The following is a 24,087-nucleotide window of genomic DNA, read 5'->3' on the forward strand; positions in this document are numbered from 1 at the left end:
TGATGTGTTTGAACTTTTGATGTTTGCCATTCGATAAAGGACTTTCCATTTTCTTCTTTGAATTCTGAAATTTTGCTATTTCATATTTTAATTTTTTACTGTATTGAACGTGTATTTTATTCAAGATCTAGATTCTACATACAAATTGGATGATTTGAAGAACATTTGTGGATACAAACTTATCCTGTAAAATGACTAACATGTACGTAAAATGCATTCTTCGATGTTTTCTAACGTAAATAGATATAAGAGGATGTGGTATGAGTGCCAATGAAGCAACTATGTTTGGCTCACTGACGATTGTGTTAGCTATAGTTGTGATATCAGCAAATCCAACATAAACAAAATAAAAATATGAATGTCAATATGTTCATGTTTAAATGGACATCTATGAGAAAACCATGCAGATGGTGCTCCATGCAAAGTGGTTTGATTTTGATGAAACTTTGCTGACATGTTCAGGTTGACCTCATATGAAAGTCATGCAAGTTTGAAGCCCTTACACTGCTGGTAACCGTGGCAACGATAGGGATTTTGGGTATTTTCGAGTTTATTTATAGATGCATTTACTGAAATGCATAGATTTCATAAATTTCTCAAATAGAAATAAATACTATAATACTTCTGGGTGTTTAAATACTTTAATAGCACAAATAGGATGTGTATGAAGTATAAATCACATAATTTTATTAAACATAATGATATCTATAGAAAATAAGGGTGTGGCAAAACACATAAAATGATAAAAAATATGGCCCTTTCCTCAAATCACACTAAAACAGACACTACAGCCCAAAAGTCGCTTTAATTTACCCTAAATTTCAGAAATGCTTTGCATTTTCTTTGGTTCAAAATATTTTGAAGGGATTTCGGTTTCAAATTAATTTTATAGATTTTATTGATCATTTAGATAGCCTTGCCACCCTTTTTTTGTATTTTCGCAATAAATTGAGGAAAGTCTCATATTTTAAAGAAACCAAGCATTCAAAAATAAATACTTGAATTATACAGATTGTAACATGCAATATAGGTAAATCATATAGAAAATTCAAAGTGAAATGGATTTTTGTGTCACAAACAATAGTTAGCATTAGGCTTAAAAAAAGGGGGGGAGCTACCAAAGACAATTTCTTTTTTGGTATTTTTTTTTATTCCAAATTCCTTTAGTACACTTGTCCCTATGACTTTAAAGAGTAAAATCCATTCATTTCTTCCTAGTAATCCCATTTTTGGTTATTGCAGCTTGCTAGTTACTAAAGTTGTATTCTGACTACTGAAAAATTATATGAAATTCAATGTCAAGTTCATCATATTAAAAAATCTTCAATATTGACATTCAGAAGTTGTGTCTGACAGGTAAACAAAATTAAGACACGTTGCAACTTTTTACTTTTATAAGTCATTTTGATCATGAGTACCTGAGACAGTGTGGATAAAATCTTAATTTCTATTGTACAAAGGGAGATAATCCAATACAAATGCTAATTTTTAAAACCTTAAAATTGCATATGTACATATTAATTTAAACTAACATACACTTCATCAATTTAATAAAATATAAACATATCCCTATTTGGTTATCTGGAGAGAGAGTTAATAGTGCATTTGAGCATATACTATTGGTTGCTTTTGTTGTAGTACTTTCTAAAATTCTCCTAAAAAATGTCTAAATGTCTAAATTCTCTTTTAGCATTGATAATTTTTTAAATATCTCAATCTGTATAAATGATCATAAATGTTATTATGTTTTATAGCATTAGTATTATATTTAACAATCAATGAAGATGATACAATAACACTAAATGGTGCTTACATGCAAGAATAAGATTATTATAAACATACATAAAAGTTAATTCGAATTGACATAAAAGTTAATTCGAATAGACTTAGCAGCACAAGACAATTGTTGCATTAGGTATGGAATTTAGGGAAGTATCAAATTATTTCCATACTATCTTATAAGAATTTACATACATGTAACTACATGAACTATGAAAGGTAATTTACTAATAATTCAATCAATAAAACTAGTTAGTCAATCTAAGAAACAATTTCTGACAAATGAAAATATAATTATATTTATCAAAGGGCCAAGTACATTCGTATTCTTCTTGATTGTCTTCAATACTGATGACCTTTTAATGCAGAAGTAATTTTAGACTTCTTATTGGCTGATGAGAAAGCCTTGCTGATGGTGAGACAGTGAGAACATTCTATTTCCTAGCAAATATCTCTCTCTTCTCATTTGTGTTGCAACTGTGTGTTGATTGGTGGTTTTCAAGACTTCAGCGAGATTCACATTGCCGGTTTTTTTCCTTTTTTTCAAAGCATATGAGTTCCATTTCAATTTTTTTTTATTTGAGCTTGCAATTTTTTAACATCAACAGGAAAAATCAAAGACAGATCAGAGTCTTATTCAAGTATCAGTAATATTATCTAAGTTTTTCTTCATCATAAACATGTTTATCAACAAAAATGTGTCCCAGCAATCAGTCTTCTTTCATGAACTGCAGTTATTTTTGGATCACCAAATGTCTGTAAAAAATAATAAGAAAACAATTGTTATCCATTAAATGATCGAAATTTCCTAAAAAGAAATTACTTATTAATTTTGTCTTAGTGTAAAATGTGTTTCGATTATCACAACTCTGACATTCCAGTACATAGAATAAGAAATAAAGTATACTAGCTAAAAATGGACCGTAATTTGATTTTTTTCTTATTCCAAGCTGCAGCAAACTTAAATTTAATGAAGTTAATTTTGCAGATTTCATCTTGTATTTATGACGTTATGACAATACAAAAATAGGGAGATGAGTATTGAATGCAAATGAGACAAATATCCACAAAAGTTCAAATGAAATGAATTTAATGCCTCTGTACAACCTTCAACAATGAAAATAAAACAGCTCAAGGGTACATTCTATTACAAATGCAGAGATTGCACCTTCATCAGGTTGGGGGGACACTATATAGACACTTCATTCAAACTTGCTTCACATGATACAGTTCAGAATTTGGATTGTGATGAATTATTAGACACATCATACATGTAGGTTTCTGACACAGAATAAATGTGGTAAAAGAACTGATGATTTTGAAATTGGACTTGTGCCAATACCCAAAATCTAAAGTCTAAAAGACATGATTAGATATATCATATCAAAGAACCCCATATATGCAATTTTTAATTAATTTAAACAAAGTTTAAGTTTGGACCCCAATTTGAATCAACTTGAAAACTGAGCCCAAATCATAAATCTAAACATGATAAATGCATGATAACAATTAGCATAGAAAAAAAAACTTCAATACTATTTTAATAAATTAACAAAGTTTTTTTTGCCCCTGTGATCTTTTTTGCAATTTGAAAACGAATAATAAAAATCTAATAAAATTGAGAATGGAAATGGGGAATGGGCCAAAGAGACAACAACTCGACCATAGAAAAAAAAAAAACAACAGCAGAAGGTCACCAACAGGTCTTCAATGTAGCGAAAAATTCCCGCACCCGGAGGCGTCCTTCAGCTTGCCCCTAAACAAATATATACTAGTTCAGTGATAATGAACGCCATACTAATTTCCAAATTGTACACAAGAAACTAAAATTAAAATAATACAAGACTAACAAAGGCCAGAGGCTCCTGACTTGGGACAGGCGCAAAAATGCGGCGGGGTTAAACATGTTTGTGAGATCTCAACCCTCCCCCTATACCTCTAGCCAATGTAGAAAAGTAAGCGCATAACAATACGCACATTAAAATTCAGTTAGTTCAAGAGAAGTCCAAGTCTAATGTCAGAAGATGTAACCAAAGAAAATAAACAAAATGACAATTATAATACATAAAAAACATATAAGAAGTATTTAACCCAAAAAAGTACAATACACCGTTTAATTTTGCATAATATCGAAGAACACCAATTATTCAATTGTTTTATGAAATCAAATTTAACTTTGGACCCTTTTGACCCTATAGCTGATATAGACCAATTTAAAAACAAGCCAAAACATTTGAAATTGGTAAAACAATAAGCATTGGAAACAAATATATAAGTAATTTTACAGCCAATTTCCTACGGCATGTAAATCTAAGACTTCGGTTAGCTTGCATGGTTTGTTTGCATATTATGCAATTGCATTTCACATAACGTCTAATCAGATTTAAAAGTACTCCACAAAGGTTCAAATATGCCTATATTTATTGTTTGAAGATATCAACCTTAATTACAAGGCTTGAATCAATATTTATACAAACAGAGCAAGCAAACCTACCAAAGTTTTACTCTACACGCATTAGGAAAATAGCTGTAATAATGGTAAAAGTTTTTTTTCAAAAATGAAAAATACAAATGTAGTCTTCAGGTTTACCATAAATGCATGTATACTATAAATGAGGATCTCAGTGTCAAGCTGAAAAGAACACATATTTTTTCTAGGTTTAATTCTTATAAAGAGAACAATTCCAATAATGAGTAATGAAAATTTTGTTGTGTAAATTGTACTGATATGGCCCTTAATTGATCATAAAATAATAATTTGAGTGTTCTGTGTGTTAGTTTTACTTTTTGTTTACCAGATTTAACTTTTAAAATTGAAGGGTTAATCTTATTTATTGATTATTTATCATGTTTTTACAATAATAAATGTAACTGGTCAATTTCCAATTTCTATATATGATTATATTTCACAAATAATGCCACAACACAGGTCTTATTTGCTGTCTATTTAGTAGTCTCTTGTTATGACTTGTTTGATTCATTATTTTGTTTTATCAATTATATCATATATTTACCTATATGATCTCCTATCATATCTGCTTTCATTTTAACATTATTTTTGTGCTTTTCCATCTTCAACATTAACCTGTTGATAAGAAATAAAATATTGTATATTTGTACATTTGCATGATCAGTACAGTGAGTTACATCTACATGTACATTGTACATTAAGTTGGCTTAACATAATGCATTGGTTCATTGAAAAAAAAGTTTTGTAGATATGATAATTAATTTGTGTAAATGTCATCAATGCTATGATATCAAGCACATCATCAAGTAATTCATTTCTTCAGTATTGTTATTTTAAATTTGTTTTATCTGAGTAATCTGTAATGTTATAATCTCATGTTGCCCCTTCTGGGCCCTTTAATTTGTAAGCTTATTCTATTCAGATTCTATTTTATTAACGTGATACATGACCTGCACTAAGGAAATGTAAAGAAAAAGTCTCACAGTAACCAATTTTTAGAGAGAAAAAAAACCAGTTCATAGTCTGTAAAACATTTTGTTGAGTTTGAGAAATAATTGAATCTTGATTAAAAAGCCTGGGGTCATAACTATTTTTTCAGTACACTGTCCTTGCGAATTGCCTCTAGGCAATATTGGCAACACTAATTGGCCCTTTGTAATTCAGAGCATAACAATAAGATAATCACTAAATAAGAACATGTTTTGTGTCATTCTTCACTATTAAGAGGGTGAAAATCCTTGCATTTCATTGGTCGAAAGCACTTTACTATGTTCTAAGATATATTGATGATGTTCTTTTCATTTACAATCCAAACTTGCTGATTGAGGTCCATTAATATATCATCAATAATGAAAATAAACGATTCAACATACCCAGCCACCTGTTTCATTTTAGAATTGTACATCGAATTTGATATAAACGGTGATCTCAGAATCAGAAACAGAAAGCTGCTCAAACTTTGTAAATCGACACCTCCATTTGCGCATACAATTGACGAATCAGGGGTATGGGAAAGATCTTGTTGATAAGCATTCAGTAATTTAAAAAAAAATCAAAGATCCGAAATGACAGAAAACGTACGACTTTGTGGACAGCCAGAACAAAGATATCGACAAATTGTCAATATGTGTTTATCTATATTATGAATTGGGAACTCTTTTACAGACATCGCTCATTTTAACAAAAAATGTCATTACAGACAAACATTTCACTTGGGTATGATGTATTAAGATTGAACCAAAGAGTGAAATATGCAATAGGGAAAGAAAATCGTCGGAAATTGCTGTGTCGAGGGTCCCAATATCATACTTCTGTTACAATCCTGGCAAATAATTTATTTTCAAACATTTATGCTCATATTTAAAAGGATGTAGAATACATCGAAAAATAAGTCCCAGAACGGAAAGTTGATACAGTATGCACTACTATTGTATTCAAAGGTCAAAATATAGGGCTTTGCGGGATATGTTCAGCGTTTATATGCCTTGAACCTCTTCAAGTTTAATTTTTTACTTAAATCTAGACTACCCCTACCTTCACTTTTTGACAACCTTATAAATTATTTTTAGGCACTACAATGTTTTTATGCCCCATTTATGGGCATTGTGTTTTTTTGTCTGTACGTCCGTTTGTTCGTCCGTTCGTTCGTCTGTTCATCCGTTCGTTCGTCCGTTCGTTATTCCGTCCGTCTGTCCCACTTCAAGTTAAAGTTTTTGGTCGAGGTAGTTTTTTATGAAGTTGAAGTCCAATCTACTTGAAACTTGTTCCCTATGATATGATCTTTCTAATTTTAATGCAAAATTATAGATTTTTTCTACATTTTCAAGGTCCATTAAACATAGCAAATGATAGTGCGGATGGGGCATTCGTGTACTTTGGACACATTCTTGTTCTATACTAGCAACATTAAGTTATGTCTTTATGTCTGTTAGTCTTCGAGATAAAACACAGAAATCATCTGTTGGAATCAGTAGTTAACAAATTTACATATCTTTGAGTATTATTCATTTCCCAAAAAGAGGCGTGGCATGTGGAACATCTGTATTTACAAAGTGCAACGTAATGATATCTACTTTGTTTGTACATTCAGCTGTATTGTAATAAAACAGTAGAAGTTATCATTTTTGTATACCTTTCTAGTCTATACATTTATAGTTGAAAGAATTCAATTAAGAAAATTATCATGACATTCATTCACGTATTTGAATCCTACGGATTTTGTTTATTCCAGAACTAATATTTCATTACCCAGGGGGATACGCATCTATGTCATATTTAAAAGGATGTAAACCTACATCGGTAGCTATTGGTTATTTTCTTTCTTTTCTTTATAAATTTGTTTTCGTCTGTTTTCTCTTTTTATGAAAGAAACTTCGTTTGGTATGTCTTCCTGTCTATTGTTGATTGATGAAAATAGTTGTTAGTTTCCAGTAAATCGTTTCCTTATGAAAAATGGGTATTCGGGTCATTTATGCTTCCTTGTAATTCAGTTCATCAACATTAAATACACTCAGCTACGAAATGTGCAGGACTTTTATTTTTTATTTTGGAATAATGTATTTTATAAAAATGAATATAAAAGTAGGTAAGTCGAACTTATTCTGAGCACACAACATTTATGTTTAATATACGTATTACACGATTTAGTTATTTCTCAATTCTTCAAATTCTATTGAAGCAAATTCAATGTTTTCATAAAAAAAATCGATCAAAATGTTTCATCATAGCTTACTTTTCCTTAATTCAAAGCGCCCTGCTATGTATCCATATCTAGTGCATACATTGCATATCTTAAGATTCGACGATAACATCAATATTTGTTTAACCATTTACAGAATGTGTCTCTGTTTATCTGATTATTTGTTAATTTACCCTTTCCATAACTCATTGTATTATAAAATAAACTTGTTGTTGTTGCTAATCTCGGAATATGATTGGCTGGGTTTATGGGTCATAACCTCTTTTACTTCACATAAATCAAGGTTTGATAATAGGTGTTAAAGAAAAGAAATTAGTGGAACGTGGAAGGCAATCGGAAGTGAGTTTCGTTTACAAAATTTGATGTTTATTTGATAATCAGAAAACAAATTATTTTATAGTTACATGTGAATTGTCGGATTCATCCGATCTCAATAGGTCAATCAATTATCAGTAATATTGATTCCTAAACAATATCGGTTAGATACATTTTATCGTCCCTAGGTTCATGAACCAATGTAGGAATCTACATATTATCACCACATAAATATAACCTGATGTAATATGAATGTATCAATCGTCTTTGCCATCGATGCCTTAATCATGTTAATAAACAGTATATGACATAAAATGAACGCAATGACTCACAAAAACTAGTTGATGACGACAAAATCGATTTGAATAACATTATTGTGTACAAAAGTACATAAACTAAACACAAATAGAAGAAATTGGACATAAGAAATCAGTGTACAGCTGTTTTGTGATCGCTCTATTGAGTTTAACTGTTTACTATATGATTGAAGGTAGAGGGGGTATTTATTGAAATCCATAGAATTTTAAATAATCGACAAAATGTATTTGATATCATGCTTTTTATAATTTAATGAAAAGTATGATTCACTGGGCTTTTTCTGACTCTACAGGATGTACAAAATTGTCAATCAGATTTTGTATATACTATACAAGGAAAGCCCAATTCTGGGTGACGAAAAGAAAACTACATCATTACATTTAAGATCAAATATCGTAGTACGAGTGCCAATGAGACCATTCCCCGTCCAAGTTACAATTTATAAAAGTAAACCATTACAGGTCAAGGTACGATCTTCAACACGGGGTCTTGGCTGACACCTAACAGCAAGCTATAAAGGGCATAATAATATGCTTTGAAATAAGAAAAATAAACTGGAGACCCTCAAGAGCCTGTGTCGCTAACCGTATCTCCTGTGGTTTTTGAAATCGTGTAACATAAGGTTATAAAGGGCAAAAACTCGGTAAGGGGTCAATTGACAATTTTGATCATGTAGACTTATTTGTATATCCAATCTCATTAAAAAATCCGATGTTCTGATACGCTACCCTCCACTGGATGGTGGCGTATCAGAACATCGGATTTTAATGAGATTGTTGTATATCTTACTTTGCATAACATTATTGCTGCTAACAGTTTTTCCCTATCTATAATATAATATTCAAGATTATCGCTTTTTTGTGCATTTTTCCCTGGATCTTTTTATGTGATAATTTTTTATATCACGCTACTCGCTTGAGATGGAAAATTATCGCTTGGAACTAAGGAGCCACGTGGCGTTGCTAATGAAATTGACATGAAATTGACATGAAATTGACAACGTCGTCATAGATAAAATATCGATAAACAGATTATCATTGGTCATCTCAACTCGATTGTTTTTCTCGCTATCGCCGTGACCGGCTCCAGCGAGAAAATCAATCTCGTTGAGATAACCAACGATAATCTATAATTATTACCAAAAACTGTAAAATGTTCTTACAAATACTAATTCAGGGAGAGCAACCCAACAACGGTGTGTGTGATTCGTCTTAAAGTTTCAGGGCAGATAGATCGCAACCTATTGAATATTTTTACTGGTCAAATTCACTCTGAATGCTTTAGTTTCGGAAATACAAGTTAAAAACTGCATTTCCCCCTTTTAATTTTATTAACTATGTATTTCCATTCAGGTATCGCAGATCAAATTTATTCGTTCATAGTGTGTTAATTTACGTTTTTTTATTGAGCTAAGTCTTCCAATTGATATTGTATCGTGTGTTTTTCTATGTTGTGATGTTATACTATTCAACTGCTATTGTTTCAGAAAAAGGGAGAAAGTTTGGTATCATTAAAACGTTTAATCCCGCTGCAAATGTTTGCACCTGTACTGAATCAGGAATCTGGTATGGTGTACTGGTTTATCTAAGCACACTTGAATTCTTTTTTTTCTTTTTTTTTTACGATAACAAATATTTTTATTCAATTATTTCCTGCTACATAAATACCTAAGTAGCCCAGGTCGCATACTTACGGACCCCTGTTTTTTAACAGCCTCACTTGACCAGGGAAATATCAAATGAGTTTAAACTTCCCATAGTTTTACATAAGTATACATTTAAAAATAACCAATACAATTGATTTTACCTGATACGCATCACTGGACCTGTAATACATAATAATTCTAACGTATATCCGGTTCACTGATTTACATTATACATGTGTTGATTTAAACGTGAAAACTATATATTTGATTGAAAAAAAAATTATAGTTATAATTAGAATTTGGAATTATTGAATTAATGTTAATGAACAAAATTAGAAATGATTCTGTGACTTACGTCTGGATTATACAAGTATAAAGCACATGTGGTGAAAAATGATGTATAAGAAACGTGATGTGTTATTTACTAATATACGTATTAACACAATGATCAATATGCACAGACACAGATTCAAATATCAATTACAGTTCAAATCTTTCTTTCTGTAAAAAAACAATACCAAACAAACATATTGTTCCATACGTTCTTCCTAAGATATAGTATTATTATTACATATGGAATCAAACACACCTTAAGTTTAGAGCAGTTGAACTAAAAATATTTACCTACATATGTCCGATAGAGTTCAATTTTTAATCTACATATATATTTTATATTTGACCGTAGTAAAAGTAGTTTTAATTCGTTTTTCATATGCAATTTCAACACAGCCTGTATAGACTGCATACTCAGTTTATTTTTTTTCGAAGTTGCATTTATTACGTATGTTCCAAATAGCCCATTTAAAATCAAGTATTATTGCGTTAACAATTATATTATTCGAGTTATCTAAACAGATTCCTAAAAGAATATCCTTTTCAACGAGTGCATCGTTATTTATTAAGTTTTCTGATAACTGTTTCTATCAATGGTTTAACATTGTTACATTGGTAAAATAAATGCTCAATAGTTTCAATATTATTATTTTCATCACATAAGTGACATTTTCCATTTGACATACGCATTATTTGCAGTCTGTTTTCGGTATAATCCTGTGTATACATTTCCATTGAAATTCTTTAACTTTTCTATTAACATGATTAATATCCAGTTAACTGAGATTTAGCCAAATTGTTTCCCAATTTATGTACTCGCTATACAAATTTTCCCATTTTGAGGGGTCTCAGTTATGTTTAAGTTTACCTGAAGATATTTCAGTCGGAAACCAGGTTGAAATAGAACAAAAGAATCGAAGATCTTTGTTAGAGAAGGCGATAAATGTGTACTGTAATGTTTACTATAGTGACAAACATTCTAAAAGTTTATAGACACAAACAAAATTACAATTTTCTTCCCAATTACGATGTGTTTTATTTTAAAAACACCATTTGCATAAGTTCTCAATTTATCTAGTACATAGTTAAGCAGAACAATTAGAAATCAAGTCGACGACATGGGTATCTTTCAAGTTGGATGTAAAAAATGCGTATCCAAAAAATTACCACGGACGGAAACATATCAATCTATTAGTTCAGTAATTTTCGTGTCTGCCCTTCTATTATGTGACTCAAGAAAAATTTCAAAAAATGGGTAACAATAGTATCGAAAAGAGACAATCGAGTTCACCTTTTTATGTTAGGGCGTGTTTGAGTTGAATATTTTGTCTTGATATCGTACAAAGCAAAAATATTTCATCCATCGTCTCGCTTCAGATTCTATCATTTTTATATATCAAAGCTACAGGTTGACTTTATAACATAAAAAAATTACAGTACTAAAAGATGAAATATATGGGTCAAGTGAAATACCTATCTTATGAATCACAAACACAGAGTACATGTAGGTGTGTTCGAATAGCTATTTTTTTTACTGAAAGTACTTGACGACAGTCTTTCAAGTTGGATGATGAAAATGCATATCTTCGAAAGATTATAATTTTTTGTCTGTGATAACTAGGGTTTATAGTCTTCAATCACTACAAAAATCTAGTCTGACCTTCCACGAAATATTTAATTAGAATTTTTATGCCCCACCTACGATAGTTATGATGTTTTCTGGTCTGTGCGTCCGTCCGTTCGTTCGTACGTTCGTCCTTCCGTCCGTTCGTTCGTCCGTCTGTCCCGCTTCAGGTCCGTCTGTGCCGCTTCAGGTTAAAGTTTTTGGTCAAGGTAGTTTTTGATGAAGTTGAAGTCCAATCGACTTCAAACGTAGTATACATGTTCCCTATGATATGATCTTTTTAATTTTAATGCCAAATTAGACGGTCCACTGAACATAGAAAATGATAGTGCGAGTGGGGCATTCGTGTACTGGGGACACATTCTTGTTTTAAATCATTATGAATTTTCGAAAATTCCACCTGACAACCGATCAGACAATATTTTTAAGTTGAATCAATGCAGACAAGATTATTAACTGATGTTCATTAGCTAGTTGATACATTTGTCTTTTAAAATACAACTGACATATATAAGGATCGTAATGGTGCAATGTGGATAAATTTATCGGTTTCCAAGATCAAAATTGGTAGCGCGTCATCCCTACAATGGCTTCCATTTCTACGATTGTGAAAATGAACTGGCGTAAAGGGGAGATAATTTTGACGAAGTAGAATCCTGACTGATTTTAATGTCAAATCTTTGATTTTATGGTTTTGTTATCTGGATTTATAAATTCAAAGTTTTCAGAAATTTTGATTTTGTGGTTTTTTAAAATGCGTTGTACATGTTGTACATCGTTATTTCTTTAAACCTGTATAAAAGTTTCGGTACGACAGGTGAATATTCCGAAATACAATTGCGTTTATCTATAATTGAATTCTTAATATATTTCTATTTTTTGTTACGAGCGACCTTTTTCTACATGCTTGCATGAGAACTTACATATTGCTAAAAGGAATAGGTCCGATAAGGGCAGATTTTTGCCTCAAATTTTAAGTTCTTCTAACGAAAGATTTTAGACACTTTTGTAATACTTAAGTGTCTATTTCAATTGATTCGATTAGTTTATGTGAAAGATTTTAACTGATTGAGTCATTAAAAACGCTTTTCAAGCTTAAATATGAAAAATCTATCAAATATGCAAAAAAAAACGTCACTTTTCAGATGGTTTTTGTCACAAATGAAAGTGGCAGCATCCGTGTTCATCATCAACCTTTATATATACTATGTATCTTCATCAAATACAACTTACATTTCAATATTATGAATGAACACGAATGCGGCCACTTTCATTTAAGACGGAAACCGTCGAAAATTTAACAAAACTGCTAAAATTGTGAAGATTTCAGTAATGTAGCCTGACTTAGGCATAGACTACCTGAGCTGTATTTGGCAAAATGTTTAGGAATTTTGGTCCTCAATGCTCTTCAACTTCGTACTTTATTTGGCCGTTTTTACTTTTTAGGATTCGAGCGGCTCTGATGAGACTTTTGTAGACGAAACACGCGTCTAGCGTATATACAAAATTTAGCCCTGGTATCTATGATGAGTATATTTACAACCACTGGGTCGATGCCACTGCTGGTGGAGATTTATTTCCCCGAGGGTATCACCAGCCCAGTAGTCGGCACTTTTGTGCTGACATGAATTATCATTGATATGGTTATATTTATAAATTAACTGTTCACAAAATTTTGAATTTTTGAAATACTAAGGCTTTTCTACCTCAGGTATAGATTACCTTAGCTGTATTTGGCAAAACTTTTAGGAATTTTGGTCCTCAATGCTCTTCAACTTCGTACTTTATTTGGCCTTTTTAACTTTTTAGGATTCGAGCGTCACTGATGAATCTTTTGTAGACGAAACGCGCGTCTGGCGTATATACAAAATTTAGCCCTGGTATCTATGATGAGTATATTTACAACCACTTGATCGATGCCACTGCTGATGGAGATTTATTTCCCCGAGGATATCACCAGCCCATTAGTCAGCACTTTTGTGCTGACATGAATTATCATTGATATGGTTATATTTATAAATTGGTTATATTTATAAATTAACTGTTTACAAAATTTTGAATTTTTGAAATACTAAGGCTTTTCTACCTCAGGCATAGATTACCTTAGCTGTATTTGGCAAAACTTTTAGGAATTTTGGTCCTTAATGCTCTTCAACTTTGTACTTTATTTGGCCTTTTTTTACTTTTTTGAATTCGAGCGTCACTAATGAATCTTTTGTAGACGAAACGCGCGTCTGGCGTATATACAAAATTTAGCCCTGGTATCTATGATGAGTATATTTACAACCACTTGATCGATGCCACTGCTGATGGAGATTTATTTCCCCGAGGATATCACCAGCCCATTAGTCAGCACTTTTGTGCTGACATGAATTATCATTGATATGGTTATATTTATAAATTGGTTATATTTATAAATTAACTGTTTACAAAATTTAGAATTTTTGAAATACTAAGGCTTTTCTACCTCAGGCATAGATTACCTTAGTTGTATTTGGCAAAACTTTTAGGAATTTTGGTCCTCAATGCTCTGCAACTTCGTACTTTATTTGGCCTTTTTTACTTTTTTGAATTCGAGCGTCACTGATGAGTCTTTTGTAGACAAAACGCGCGTCTGGATATATATACAAAATCTAGCCCTGGTATTTATGATGAGTATATTTAATGATGCTAGTACCCGATATATGTGCATTGTATTGTCAAAAACAGACCATATTTATGTAGCAGAAGCATTCTACTTCCCAATAAATAACTAAAAGTTTACATTTTCACAATTTTTCAAAACTGCTATATTTTGGGGCCAAAAAGGGGTTTTACTGAACATACTCTTTTGTCGACAGTGCAGTTACAGCGCTATGATTTTTTTTGTTTTGTTTATAACTTAGTCACACATGTCGAAGTATTCAAAATGTATTTGAAACTGAAATTACACATACGAATGTTTGTAATTGCACGCCGGTCAAATTACGCTAATGGCTATTGATTATTTTGTTTCCTCTCGTAATAAAAGAAACTTCGTTAATTGATATCTAGCTTCCTGGTTATTGTACATTGATGAAATGTAAATATCCTTTGTATCGAACTTAAAACACTTCCTTGTGGAAAGGTGTTATCCGGGTTACTATTCTTTCTGTTTATTAAGTTCGTAATAAGTGAAAACACTCAGCTAAAAAATATGTACCAGGGTTTTATATTTTATTTAGGGATAATACATATGTATTTTGTGCAAATGGTTACAATTGCAGGTAAGAAAAACAACTGTTGAACTCAACATTTTAATGATACTTGCTTCTTTTATATAAGTCTCATCTGTAAATAAAATACGTAACAAAAGAACACTAAGGGTAAACTGTTGATTAAGAAATAATTAATGCAAGCTATACTTTATTGTAATTTTAACATGGGTAGGCATTATATTCGTCATTTTTGTTGCCCGAGCGGAAGGGAGGGCTAAAAAAACACGAAACTAACGCCTATCCATGTTAAAACTACAATAGGACAATTAAGGTAACTTCTATGCCAGATGTGTATAAGGGTAAAGCAATAGTGTAGGATCTTCCATGAACCCCCTTTTTTGTTTGTAAAGCAACAAACAGCTGGTACTGTGATTTTTCAGAGGGAGGAGTTTTTGAATAGCCAGCATGAACGGTTGTCGTATCTAGGTCAAATATGTCAATTTCGGAAAGCAACACATTACAGTCATAATAAATGAATTAGTAACAAATGTACATCATTTAAGGGTTTGGAAGTGTTTTAGCTAATGAAATATATTAATTGCAAGTTTGATAAAACTCATTATTCTGCAGTAGTCCATATACGCATGGGCAAAAAAAAATATTGGATTTAGAGCATGGTTTTTTTTCATAAAGCGAAAGAAGCACGTCATATTAAAATATGGAATAGAAAGGTAATGAAAACTTTAATATTTCATTTATTAGACACATATTACTTAAGGAACATTTGCAAATATATTATTTCTTTCCGGTGTCATTTTGAATTTAAAAAAAATGAAAACAACACGTTTAATAATTTCTTGCGTCCGAAACGCTTCTCTGGTACCGATGGACTATGTTTTTGGGCAACTAGTTTGCATAAAGTATTGAATCTTTGACATTTGTTTACTTACAGCAGTGCTTGAGGGCTCAAATCAATACTCTATATCACAGCTATGTGATTCGTGGTGCCTTAAACTTCTACCGAGTACTGTTTGGTATCAAATTGCCACTAACAGACAACATTTTCTCCTGTGAAAACCGTTTTTTTTAATAGTTTGACACAATATTTCCATAGAGTATAATAAAGTATACTGTTGATTACGGAGGCAATATGACTTCTATTTATGAACTATGCAGTGTATTTTGGAGGGAAACTATTCGAAGTAGGATTATAACTTGTACACAAGTTAAAAAAGTGATTTAAAGTGTACCAACGCAGTCATAAACTTAAAATGCACTCTAAAGTTGGGGTCATTCCTTACCAAACTAATTGAAAAAGAGACAAAACCCCCAAAAAGTTCATGAAATTTTGTTGGAAAGTTAAAATAGATGTAACAGAACATTTTTTCTGAAGTCCTTGGTTATGGAAAAACCGAAAACACTTTTGTTGAAATAAAGGAACCGGAATAAGTTCAGAAAAAATGGCAGTCCAAGGTTTTGATATCATCCTATATTTGCTCAAAATGATGAGATTTGCAACAATTATATGTTATATCGACACTTAACTTCTAAACGAAAACAGGCTGGTTATTTTTTTACTCTCACTTCGTTAATGGTAGAGTTAACTACTAAAATTTTGATACTTTAAACTGGTTTACCAGTGGCACAGTTGGAAGCTGTACTAATCCACAGCAGGAAGATTGCATGTTCGAATCTCAATTTCAAAAAGACAGTCATGGATATATGCAAAACTCAACTTAAAAGCAATGTTTGTTTGTTTTTAAAGAATATGTGTCCTAATTATACCCCCCCCCTTCTACCACCCCAACATTATGGGCCCATACACCAAGTTATTATTGCTAATTCATTGAATCTTTACTGAATGGATGACTCGTTCTCAAGTAACGGTGCGATATGTAGACGGCGTACAGACAGACAGACAGACAGACGGACGGACGGACGGACGGACGGACAGACAGACAGACAGACAGACAGACGGATGCCGGACATTTGTATACCATAATAATTCCCGTCAAAATTTTGACGGGCGTATAAAAATTACATGTACTGTGACCTTATTTTCTTCGAAAGGATAATTAGGGTTTATGTTTATTTCTTATATAACATAAAACTATTAGCCCCATTGCGACTTGCAAATTTATATGATAGATATAGGAAGATGTGGTGTGAGTGCCAATGAGACAACTCTCCATCCAAATAAAAATTTATAAAAGTCAACCATTAAAGGTCAATGTACGGCCTTCAACGCGGAGCCTTGGCTGACACCGAACAACAAGCTATTACGGGCCCTAAAATTACTGGTGTCAAACCATTTAAGATATTCACTTATTTCAACAATCAATATCATTATATTCTGGTCAATTATGTATCAAACTTGTTATTCTTACATTTCATAGATGCACTGTGTACATTTCCAGCAGACTTGAGGGGCTCATGGATTAGTGCAGAACAAGGAGTATTTAGGTTTACAGAAAATGAACTTTCTGGTTATAAAATATCCCTGACTAAAACATTTAATTCGTCTGATTTTGAGTGCAATACTCTTTCCAATGATCAGTATTATATAAGGTAAGTTAATTGTTTACCGCCAAAGAAAATTAAAGATAAAAAAAAAAACACAAACTTTTTATACTTGAAAACAGCAGTAGTGTAATCAAAATCATAATTGAAAAACACCGGTACCATGACCCAATTCAAAGGATAAATAGAAGAAACAATATGCTCAAAGCCCTAGATACTCATAACACGATATCATTTGCCATACAGATCGCGATCAAAACTGTAGATGAACTTAGCTGCTATAAAAGGACGACTGCCTTTAACTAATAAATGGTAAATCAAATTAAATAATAAGCCATTAACACAGATAGGATGACGGGATGTCAAAAAAAAACAAAAACCATTATATGCGTAATATATATTTGTAGCTTGTTTTTCAACGAATTAAACGAGATGTGAATTTATGAAATATCAACTAAATTAAATAATTAAAAAAGAGTATACAAATATCATTGTGAAGGCTAGTTGCATTTTGTTATATACATATAGCAAAACATGTTTTCCATGTTAACAAATATAGTACTTGTACAAAAAAGACATGCGTACATTTTTTTTTGTATCATGTGAACAACCAAGTAAAATTTTCGATCCTTTTAATAAACTTATTCTGAAAGGTTACAAATTAGATCTTAAAATATTGTTTTATTGGTAATAATATTTATTTGTTTTCAGTAAATTGTCAAATGTTTTACACATATGCACATTCATGAACCTACAATGTGTCGATACCTGTATCTTAGCATTGCACAAGGTCGTGCTTCTCTCTGACTATTTATGACGTCTTATACTTAATCAATTGGATGTTGGGATCTGTGTGTGTTTTTTGTTGATGGAATGTTCAAGTACACGGCCACGACCACTCTATGTTTTTATAAGATATATTTCTATATGTATCTATCTGCTGAGTTAAGCTGTTAGTTTTCTCGTTTTAATTGTTTTACATGTGACATTTTTGAGCCTCTCATAGCTGACTATGAGGAATGGGATTTGTTCATTGTTTAAAGCCGTATGGTGATCTATAGTTGTTAATGTATATGTCCATCAGTCTCTTGTATAGAGTTGTCTCATTTGCAGTCACATTATATCTTCTTTTTTATACATATGCATCAGCTATCAATCAAAAAATATTAAAAAATCTTCCAAAAATAACTAAGCAGCCCATGAATGATTTTAGTGATCAACCAATGTTTTTTTCATTATAGAGGTACTTCCGCGTTTGACCTTTTTGGTATTTCTCTAAGGCCACACATCTGTCTGCAGTTTAAGAAAATTACTACTGAAAAGTATAACTATTATGTTGCAACAGGTTAGTACACGAGTGTTTGTATAGATGTATGTGTGTTGGGATAAATTAAACATACCTCGGTAATATCTCGACTATAATGGGTTATGTACGAACGAGTATTCATCTTTGAACAATCGGTACACAAAAACACTGATCGTGTACAAAAACTTATATCAGTGACTCAGGGTAAAATATCAGTTGCTTATAATAACTGATCAACCCGGGTTGTTCTTACATGTTTTTATAGGATATTTTTCTATTTAAAACTACTTGACAGTAACTTCCAGTACTTTCAGATCTTTACTTTGAGTCCTTTTTGTTTTGTTTTCAGGGATTTATAAATCTGTACTGTTATGTAGTATTACAGACAATTCAGTATAATGTTAATGTAAACAGATAAATATCAGCTATTTACACATAATCTTAACAGATCTTAATTGACCGAAACCGCAATGTCTGAAAAGAACTTATTATTCCGCATTTGAAAAATCTATAAATTGACTGACAGACTGAGATGACGTATGACTGTAATGTGCAGTCTTTTAATAGATGTTAAGACGATAGTTTTAAATCAATATTTATTTACCGGTGGACAAAAAAAAACAATGTATAAATTCGTTTGATGAAAGATAGTGGCACGTTGGAGTCATGTGAAAACGAATTAATGAATACACGCATACTCTAATATACTACATGTATGATTCCATTTTAAAATTATTTCATTTTTTGAATTCAGCAATAGAAGCTACGACTAATAACAGAATTTACATAAAAAATGATAATGAACATGTGACACACGATGATGTGTGTAACAGACAAACCCCTTTTGAACTAGGAACCTATGTTATGCTGATAAGAATAGGTATGTTTTACAGAAAATAACATTTGATTATATTATATTTATATATGCTGTTTATTTTTACGGTAAATAATAAGTTTGCAAACCAAATCCATTCTGTTTGTTCAAACTGTTTGCTACTGTACACGTAAACTATGTTCGAATTTCATTCAGCGCTGAAAACAATATCATTAAATAGATACATGTATATTATACTGTACAGCAAAAAATAGACTTGTCTCAGTGCTTACTCTTAAAATTAACCCAGGTTTCGACAGTCCTCGCTTTCAAAACTTATCATCATATTGTTTTGTAAATCTTTAGTGCAAGTAAACAAATGATTTCGGACATTTAAAAGTTTATAATACATTGTACTTACTTTGTTGAATTAATAACTTATGGATATATTGTAAAATCAAATACATAGTTGTTTGTGAATGAAAAATAATAAATGGCATTTGTGAACAACAACCTTCACGGCCGACACTCGGCTAACCGAGAGATTGGTCGGTTAATCTATATTGAGTATGCGGCTATATCGGCAGTGGGTCTGTTAATCGGGTTGGCTAAAGTCTGTTAATCAGGTGTTATCGAGAAAATCATTGAAAACTCAGAATGTTTCATTGTATTACCTTTTAAATATATGTTTATCATAAAAAATATTTATGTCTGACAAAACTATTCAATGTACTGAATCCAGTGGTGTAATTATTATTTTTCTAGCTTCTATGTACGATCTATAAAATGAAAAGGCACATTACTCATCAGTAAATTTATACACATTTTACACACACAAAATGTACACAAAATGACACTTGGGTTGAATTTACTTGCATGCACTATTTTGAACATCGAAAAGAGACAGGCATTATGAGTGTTAACCAAATTTATATCATTTTGTGAAAAATCTACACGAAAATCTGTATTTTGGTGACATAAATCAATCTTTATTAAAAACCTGGTCTGTTAATGGGTCGGATGTATAAAACCCGGTCTGTTAATTAGTCTGTTAAGAGTTATGAATGACAATAAAAGTATAATTTTATTACTTTATGGTGTGTTCATTTGGTAGGCTCAAGACGAGCGTCTAAAATATACGGAAACAACACTTGAGCAATGGAACATAAAATATATACGGAAACAAAACATGAGCAATGGAATATAAAATATACGGAACAAAACACATGAACAATAACAATGTAGGCAATGGATATTGAAAATTGATAAAAATGGTTTCAAAAAGTGTTAAATTAAAGTAAAATTGATGTTATCCGAGAATGGTCGCATATATCATGTGGATTCTCTTTATTTGTCATGAATGACACCAATTTGTCATCTACATTGGTAACCAGTATATAAATCAGAGATTAACGTCGTAATGTAACTAAACATCAGTATATTGGAATGCCTAAATATAAAGAATAGAGAAAGAATAATGGGTAAGATAAATAAAATGTAGAGAAAAGTAACATAACCATTTAAAGAATACAGAAATAAACAACACCCCCCAATCCGTACCCTCATGGTATACACGAGAATCTGGATGGAGATACAGAATACAAAATAAAAGATAAGGACAGTAGAGAGTGATGCATTGCTAAAAAAGAGAAGAAAACAAATTGTTTAAGAATAAAGACTTGAAACCCCCCTGGGTGTTGAAACAGTAACGGATTGCGATGTACTCATATTGGTGACAAATGCTTGACGTTTACATGTGGACACCTGCAGTTCTCCTCTGCACATATGTAGAAAAGGAACTAAACGGAATAAAATGAATTAAATTTTAATACAACCAAATGTAGCTGCATTCGCTCCTTTCCATTTACTTCTTTAAAATGATTTGTAAACAACAGATGATTAAGTAATACAAGAAAAAAAACAATTGGATGATGCTGAGGAATTAGGATTAAGGTGGTACCGAACACTTTCACTAAAATCAATGTGGTTCGTTTAATTTGGATAAAATTTTGACAAAGTATTTAATTTGAACCTTTAACAGAAATATAAAAATTTCAAAAAATTTGAACCAACCGTTTTGTCAGAAATATTAACTGGTTATATAGAAGTTTGACAAACACCAATTTTGATCTTCGAGAAGCTTGTTATTCCCTTTACAACACAACGTAATTAAAACGTATCACTGACTTTACAGAGTTATCTCCCTGTAGTGTTGGGTACCACCTAAACGTCCAGTGACAATTAAATGTCATGTGCATATGAAAACGACAACACGTTATATATGTACCCTGGGTTGTATAAGAAATGGGGGGGGGGGGGGTAGATAAAACTAGCTGACATGGTTTAAATTAAAGTAAGGTCACTAAATTCCCCGATTCAAATAATTTGGAAAAAGTTGCTGGAGGGTCTTCAACAATAAAAGAATCAATAATACCGTAAAACAGGGTCAAGATAGTCCCTCAGTAGTGTCGACTGAAGCAGAACTAGTACTTAAAGTACAATCTGTCACTATATTTAAATCTAGTCATAAAAAGTAACCATAGCCTAAGCACAATACGATTAAGACAAAAACAGACAGATCCTGTATTAATGATTATGAGAATTACGGTTTTTGCTTTATCCTACATATCCATAAAACCTAAAAGTCTTAAATCACAATGAATCTATGTTTTTGCTTTGAGACCAGATTATTGTCGGAAAATAGCAAACAATTAATTGCGTTTTAATGTAAGAAAGAGTCCGGGAAACTTTACGAATGGACGATTTTTCGTAATTATTCTCAGAGCATTTTTTCTCCTTGAGCGGCCCCCAAATCCCTAGTCAAATTTTTGTAGTCTCGCTCCGCTCGGCGAATATATTTTGCCTCACTATTAGAAGAGGATAGTTACGGCCCTGTTCAGTAAAATGCAAAGAAAGTCAAAATAAAAATGCTTTTACTGGAAGGATAGTGTTGCATCGTATTATTATTTTTTGTCGAGCCTTCGACTTTAATCGAAAAAGCGAGACTAAGCGATCCTACATTCCGTCGTCGTCGGTGTCATCGTTGTCGGCGGCGTCCACAAATATTCACTCTGTGGTTAAAGTTTTTGAAATTTTAATAACTTTCTTGAACTATACTGGATTTCTAACAACCTTGGACAGAAGCTTGTTTATGATCATATTAAGATAGTATCCAGAAGTAAATTTTGTAAAAATAAAATTCCATTTTTTCCGTATTTTACTTATAAATCATGGACTTAGTTTGTTCTGCGGGGAAACATTACATTCACTCTGTGGTTAAAGTTTTTAAAGTTTTAATAACTTTCTTAAACTATCCTTAGTTTGTACCAAACATGGACAGAAGTTTGTTTATGATCATAAGATAGTATCGAGAAGTAAATTTTGTAATTAAGTAAATCCATTTTTTCCGTATTTTACTTATAAATCATGGACTTAGTTTGTTCTGCGGGGAAACATTACATTCACTCTGTGGTTAAAGTTTTTAAAGTTTTAATAACTTTCTTAAACTATCCTTAGTTTGTACCAAACATGGTAAATTTTGTAATTAAGTAAATCCATTTTTTCCGTATTTTACTTATAAATCATGGACTTAGTTTGTTCTGCGGGGAAACATTACATTCACTCTGTGGTTAAAGTTTTTAAAGTTTTAATAACTTTCTTAAACTATCCTTAGTTTGTACCAAACTTGGACAGAAGCTTATTTATGATCATAAGATAGTATCCAGAAGTAAATATTGTAAAAAGATAACTCCATTTATTCTGTATTTTACTTTTAAATGGACTTAGATTTTCTTCCAGTTAACATTACATACAGTCTGCAGTTAAAGTTTTCAAAACATTTATTAGATTCATTCTCTATCCTAAATTTTTACTAAACTTGCACAGAAGCTTCTTACAATCATAAGATAGTATCAAGAGGAATATTTTTATTGATTTTTTTCCTCATTTTTGTTGCGCCTGCGATTTACAGTAAAAGTAGGCGAGACACTGGGTTCCGCGGAACTCTTACAATATTTTTTTTTACTCAAGAACATCTCATTTTTAACATTTTCAATGGGAAAATATAAAGGTAGCACAACTATTTTCGTGGCTAAATAACTCTTAACTGACACAATTTCAATTGTCCAACCCATTAACAGACTTTATTCACATAATTTTCACTAAAACGTGGTATTACTCACGTTATATTACAATTATGAAATATTTACTAATGTCAATTTATATTTAAGAACCAAAGTAGAATTTTGTGTCTTTTAAATGATATCTAAAATTGTCTGTTTCGCCTTTTATTAAAAAATTGCTATGCGTGTAATCATAAATACTACATACTTGCGCGACGCCTTTTACTTTTACTGAAAACTGCGCAGACTATGAAATGTTTTTAAAGGTGGAAAATGTTCTTTGATAGATATCATTTTGTCAGACACTTTTCTTTTTTTGATTTAATTCTTATAATATGCCAAAAATCTGTATATTTGATCGAGTTTAACATTAAATTGTGCGTTTTACTCTCAACAGACGTATAGCCAACCCGATTAACAGACCCACTGCCGATATATAGCCGCATACTCAATATAGATTAACCGAC

The sequence above is a fragment of the Mytilus galloprovincialis genome, chromosome 9 (genome assembly GCF_965363235.1).
Source record: "Mytilus galloprovincialis chromosome 9, xbMytGall1.hap1.1, whole genome shotgun sequence".
Classification (NCBI taxonomy): Eukaryota; Metazoa; Mollusca; class Bivalvia; order Mytilida; family Mytilidae; genus Mytilus; species Mytilus galloprovincialis.